We start from the raw sequence: 7,017 nt of genomic DNA on the forward strand, positions 1-7,017 counted from the left end.
GAATTGATGACTACCTCACTCATGAAGGCTTTTCTAGAAGTGATAATGAGCCTACCCTCTACATCAAAACTAACACACATAAAGATGCAATGGTAATCTCTCTTTATGTAGATGATTTACTCATAACAGGTTGCAATACCAAAGGCATTCAAGAATTCAAAGACAAAGTGAAGGAAACCTTCGAGATGTCGGACCTTGGTTTGATGAATTACTTTCTAGGATTCGAGATCAAGCAAACAAGTAAAGGTATAATTTTATCTCAAGAACAATATGCTTTGAATTTGCTTGATAAGTTCCAACTAGAAAATGCAAAGATTTTTGATACACCAATGATACAAAATGCCAAGTTCGAACATGAGGATGGAAGTGAGAAAGTGAATGCTTCGGTTTATAGAAGCATAATTGGAAGCTTGCTTTATTTATGTGCTTTAAGACCTGATATTATGTATGCTGTAAGTGTGCTATCAAGGTTTATGAATGCACCATCTCAAAACCATTACCATGCTGCAAAAAGAGTCCTACGGTATGTAAAGGGCACGGCCAACCATGGAATTCTATACAAGCCTGGCAACATGTGTGAGTTGGTTGGCCATTGTGATAGTGATTGGGGCAGGTAGCTTGGAAGACATGAAGAGCACCTCTGGATACTTGTTTATGTTTGATTCAGGTCCATTTTCATGGAGCTCACTCAGGCAAGGAACCACAGCACAATCAACAGCAGAAGCTGAATACATCTCGGCAACGGCTGCATCAAACCAAGCAATTTGGCTAAAGAAATTACTTGATGACTTAGGTTGCAAGCAAACAAATGCAACCACCATGTACTGTGACAATACTTCAGCCATAGCCATAACCAAAAATCCTGTACAACATAGAAGAACCAAGCATATCCCTATGAAGTACCATAGCATCCGTGAGGCTGAAAGAAACAAAGAAATTAGTTTGATGCATTGTTCAACACAAGACCAGCTGGCCGACATTCTTACAAAACCATTGCCAAAAGAAAGACTTCAAATGCTTAGGAGTCTTCTTCACATCATACCTAACATTGCCAAAGAGAAGTGTTAGAGAATCATGGCAAGTGTTAGCCATGAAACATGCAAAACCGAGACCAAGGCAAGGTAAAAGCTGAAATGCCTTGGCCAAAATCATTAACCTAGTTTGTTTCATATTTGGTTTGTATTTTAATTCTAGCAAATTAAGTAATCTAGGCTAGATAAGTTGGTGCACAAAGACACCAAAATATGTTGTTTAAAGTATACTAGCCAAAGTAGGGTTTAAGAAAAACCAAGCACCTAGATGACATGGAAAGCACCTTGGTGACAAGGATGGTGACATGGAAGCTACTTGGTGACATGGAGCTTCACCATTCGGCATTTCTCTCAACCAATGCATGGAAGGACATGTGTCATCATGCATGAGGACTACTTCACCATGAAGCAACTAATGAGGCAGCAACACTTGTCAACCAACCATGATGCATGTGGCAAAGTTACTTTACACATGTGGTTTTGCTTCACCATGAAAGACTTGTTTGTATTGGTCCTTAAAATCGGTTATGGTGTGCTTTCACACCTATTTTGTATGCTATAAATATGTATTACAGTTTAATGAATGAATATATTGAATTTTGGAGAAATATACCTTAGTTTCCATTTGAAACCAAAAGAACACTAAAACTTGTTATAAATTTTCAGCAGCTTACTACATCAAAGCCGAGATACACCTTTACTCCAAATCAATTTCAATCCTTCATACCTTGTTTTCTTTTGATTAACCTTGCCCTCATTCTTTCAATCACCAGCTAGTTTAAGCTCCAAATCAGCTCCAATATACCATGAAGGATTCCAAATAGGATTAATATTGATTCCTATATGTTGTCCTTGATTGGAATAAATCAAACTTGCTTGATCAGCAAAAGAAGTCAAAGTCAGCGCCAATCTAATGAATTTCGGCCAACTTGAAGCTTTCATGCACAAATGTTGAATTGGAAAGATTTTGCTTCTATCTTAGAATAATTTCATGGTCCCTTGGAGTGCTCAATCATTTTCATAAACCAACAAATTCATACCTTGGTGGCCGGAGTCCATAGAAGCACCAAAACAGCTTGCTGATCCATTTCCACCTTCATAACTTGGATACATAAGATGGGCTTTGGATATTCGGGTATTGGCATGCCTTCTTGAGTTTGAATCACACTCTTATGAATCTAACTAGGTTGTCCTCAAATTTCTTAGCTTATGCCCTTGTGATTGGCCTTGTCTTTATTCGTACAGGATTAGCAACCCAGTGGGTAGTCGGTTATATAGGTACAAGCGGATTCTCATCATTTTCCTCTTCTTGAAAAGGATTTGCCATCAAATCAAAGTCATCACCTATAGAAAATGGAGATAAGTTAGCAACATTAAATAAAGCACTCACATTATACTCACCTGGCAAGTCAAGCTTGTAAGCATTTTCATTAACTATCTCCGAAACTTGAAAAGGTCCATCCCTTCGCGGCATAAGCTTTGACTTTCATTGTTCTGGAAACTTCCTCTTTCTTAGGTGTAACCAAACCCAATCTCCAGGTTCAAATACAATCTTTATTCGATCTTGATTAGCATTTTTTACATATTGTTCCATCCTCCTCTCAATGTTTTCTTTTGTCTTCTCATGAATTTGCTTTAGAAAATCAGCTCTTTATTTTCCATCTAGATTAGCACGTCCACTTAGAGGCAAATGTGTTAAATCTAATGGAGCCAGAGAATTAAAACCATAAATGATTTCAAATGAAATATATTTAGTAGCTGAATGTATGGACCCATTATAAGCAAATTCCACATGTGGCAAACTTTCCTCCCACATTTTTAAATTTCTACTAATTAAAGCCCTTAACAATGCAGACAAAGTCCTATTTACTACTTCAGTTTGTCCATCAGTTTGTGAACGACAAGTGGTTGAAAACAAAAGCTTAGTCCTAATTTAGCCCACAAAGTTTTGCAAAAATAACTTAAGAACTTAACATCTCTATCCGAAACAATTGTCCTAGGCATTCCATGTAGTCTTACTATTTTCCTAAAGAATAAATTAGCCACATTAGATGCATCATCAGTTTTATTACATGCAATAAAATGTGCCATCTTCATCAACAACTACAAATATTGAATCTTTTCCATTCCTAGACCTAGGTAAACCAAGAACAAAATCCATAGACAAATCAACATATGGAGGAATGGAATTGGCAATGGAAGATACAAACCGTGCGGCTTCAATCTTGACTTGGACTTTCAGCTTTTCAAACATCTCTCACATATTCTTTCGACATATCTCTTCATTTTAGGCCAATAAAAATGTTCTTACAATAAGGATAAAGTTTTTATAACACCAAAATGTCCCATTAAACCTCCCCCATGACCTTCCCTAACTAGTAACTCCCAATGCTATAACTAGGCACACAAAGTTGATTTTTCCAAAACAAATATACCTCAAAAATATAAAATTTTGTTAACCACGCTTAGCACAATTTTTAATTGTCTCACCAAAGTAATTATCATGCTTATAAAGTTCTTTCAATTGTTTAAATCCAAGCAATCGAGTATCTAAGGTAGAAAACAATACATACCTTCGGGATAATGCACTGGCAATGATATTTTCCTTACCTTCCTTGTAGCAGATAACATAAGAAAAGGTATCGATAAATTCAATCCACTTCCCATGTCTTTGATTGAGCTTCCCTTGGCCTTTAATGTGCTTCAATGATTAATGATCCGTGTGAATCACAAATTCCTTTGGTATCAAGTAATGAGCCATGACTCCAAAGCTCTCACAAATGCAAACATCTCTTTGTCATAGGTTGGATAGTTTAGTGCATGTGCATTTAACTTCTCATTAAAGTAAGCTATGGGTCTTCCTCCTTGCATCAAAACAGTTCCAATACCTACACTTGAAACATCACATTCAATTTTAAAAGTTTTAGAAAAATTAGGAAATACTAATAAAGGAGCATTAGTTATTTTTTCTTTCAACAAATTAAAGGACTTCTCTTGTGCTTTGCCTCATTTGAATCCAACATTCTTTTTGACAACTTGGGTCAATGGTGCTACTATGGTACTAAAATCCTTGACAAATATTTGGTAGAAGCTAGCTAAACCCTGAAAATTCCTTACCTGGGTAATAGATGTAGGTTTCAGCCAATCTTATATGGATTTCACCTTTGATTGGTCAACTTTAATTTTTGCAGCACTTACAACAGATCTTGGGAAACAAGCTCATCTTGACGAAAATCACACTTTTTCATGTTAGCAAATAACCTTTCCTTCCTAAGAATATTTAAAACTTGCCTAAGATGTCCTACATGATCATCAAGATTTCAGCTATACACTAAAATATACAACCATAAATTTTCCAATGAATGGATGCATGACATGCTTCATTAACCTCATAAAAGGGCTAGGTGCATTAGTTAAACCAAAATGCATTACTAACCATTCATACAATCCATATTTAGTCTTAAATGCACATTACTAACCATTCATACAATCCATATTTAGTCTTAAATGCGGTTTTCCATTCATCACCCTCTTTCATCCTGATTTGATGATACTCACTCCTAAGATCAATTTTAGAGAACATGCAAGCACCATACAATTCATGTAGCATACCATATAATCTAGGAATTGGATACTTATACTTAATCATTATATTATTTATAGCCCTACAATCAACACACATTCTCCATGATCCATCTTTCTTAAGTACTAATAAAATAGGGACAACATATGGACTCATGCTTTCTCTAATGCAACCTTTTTCAAGTAATTCACTTACCTGGCTTTGTAGTTCTTTGGTCTCCTCGGGATTACTTCTATATGCAGGCCTATTAGGAATTGCAGCTCCAAGAATAAAATCAATTTGATGTTCAATCCCTCGAATAGGTAAACCACTAAGAATCTCCGAAAGACATCAACAAATTCCTGCAAAAGGGAAGAAATAGAACTGGCAATTCAGGCTCTTCAGGATTAGCTTGATCATTTAGGTAAATATCTTTATAAATCATGACCAGCAATGGTTTATTACTCAAAATTACCTTTTTAACCTCACCTAGGCTAAGATAAAAAAATTCTTTTTCTTTTTCTTTTCTTTCCTCTCTTTTTCTTTTCCTCTTTCGAATTTTTCTCTCTCTCATGCTCTCCTCTTTTGCAATTTGTTTCTCCCTCTCAGCTTTCTCTCTCTTGTTTCCTTCATTCTTGGGTTTATAACACTTACCTTGATGTCGATGTTTGGCCTTACCATCTTGGATAGATGGTGAAGCCGTGGGTGCCATGCTTGGCTTCTTTTTGAGCTGCTCGGCCTCCCTCCTTTGTTGCATTTGTAATTGGTCTCTAAACACCTCCTTTAGAGTTAATGGATCAAGCTTAATCTTCTTACATTTGAATCGAAATACAATGGCATTCTTTCTTCCAAAGTGTATGGTGTCTTTATGAAATTGCCATGGCCTTACTAATAAAATATGACCAGCATGCATAGGCACAACATCACATAATAAAACATCCACATATTTATCAATTCTAAACTTTACCTTAGCTTGTTTATTTATTTTCATCTTACCATTATCATTAAGACATTGTAATCTATAAGGTTCAGGATGTTTAATGGTTGTTAATCCTAATTTCTTAACCACCATATTACTAATTATATTAGCACAACTTCCATTATTAATTATCATGCTACAAATATTACCTTGAATTTCACATCAGGTGTGAAATATATTTTCTCTTTAGATTTGATCCTTAGCTTTGTACACGGTCAAGACTCTCCTTGCTACCAAACTCAATTTAGCCTTTGAAGCTTTGAGAGTCTCGGCTTCTTCTTTTTCTTCATCCTCAATTACTTCATCTATAAATTCAATTTCAGCTTCGGATTCCTCACTTTTAGACTCTAACTTTCGATTGCCTTTTAGCACCATAATTTTTCTGTTCGAGCATTGGTTGGCAATATGTCCTTGTTTCTGGCACTTAAAACAAACAATATCTCTAGTTCTTGAGGATTTAGGATCATATTTACCTTCCAAGTTGGGTGCTTGAGTTGAATCCAGCCTTGTATCCCTCCTTGGCCGATTGAAGCTCTCTTTTCCTTGCTTCAGCTTTGGCCATGTATCATATGTAGGATTGCTTCTCCAAACACTTGAATTAGGCCTCCCGCTGTTGGAAACTACTCCAAACCGTGAGCAGTACCTCTCCCCTTGAATAGGATCCTAATTTTAATAGCCACATGAAGCATCTCTTCCAATTCCACATATTATTGTAACTCCACTTGGTTAGCTATTTCTCAATTTAAACGTCCCAAAAATCATGCCATGGTTGCCTCACGATCCTCATTCATGCTCAATCTCATCATGAGCAACTCCATCTCTTTGTAGTAGTCCTTCATGATCCTACTTCCTTGTGATAATGATCGAAGTCTTTGATGCAGCAAGCTATGGTAATTAGACTGCACAAATCTCTTCCTCATGGTTCCTTTCATTTGTCGCCAAGTGGTAATTAATTCATCGCCAACTCTCCTTCAGGTACCTTACTTATTATTCCACCATTGGAGTGCATAATGTCCAAATTCCAAAGAGGCCAATTTAACCTTCTTTGCCTCAGAATAGTTGTGGCAATCAAATATCATCTTCATACGCTCCTCCTATTCTAGATAAGCCTCTGGATCAGTCTTTCACATAAATGTAGATATATTGACCTAAATATTTCCAAGGTCATCACCTTCCTCCCTAGCTTGCCTACCACGGGTTTGCCTTCTTTGAAGTGCAAAAATATCTTCAAAATCCTCCTCTAGATTATCTCCATAATTACCTCCTTCAAATTCCTCCTTATAACGTCCGTGGCCTCCTCGACCTTGACCTTAACCTCCTTGGTGTTCATTTCGTGGATTTGGCCTTCCTTGGGAATTCTCAATTCTATCCATTCTTTGATCTAGGAGATCAAAGCGAGCATTCATCCTTTTGAAGTTGTTCCAAAACCGCCAACATGTTGATAG

This window comes from Ziziphus jujuba, chromosome 9, assembly GCF_031755915.1.
Source record: "Ziziphus jujuba cultivar Dongzao chromosome 9, ASM3175591v1".
Classification (NCBI taxonomy): domain Eukaryota; kingdom Viridiplantae; phylum Streptophyta; class Magnoliopsida; order Rosales; family Rhamnaceae; genus Ziziphus; species Ziziphus jujuba.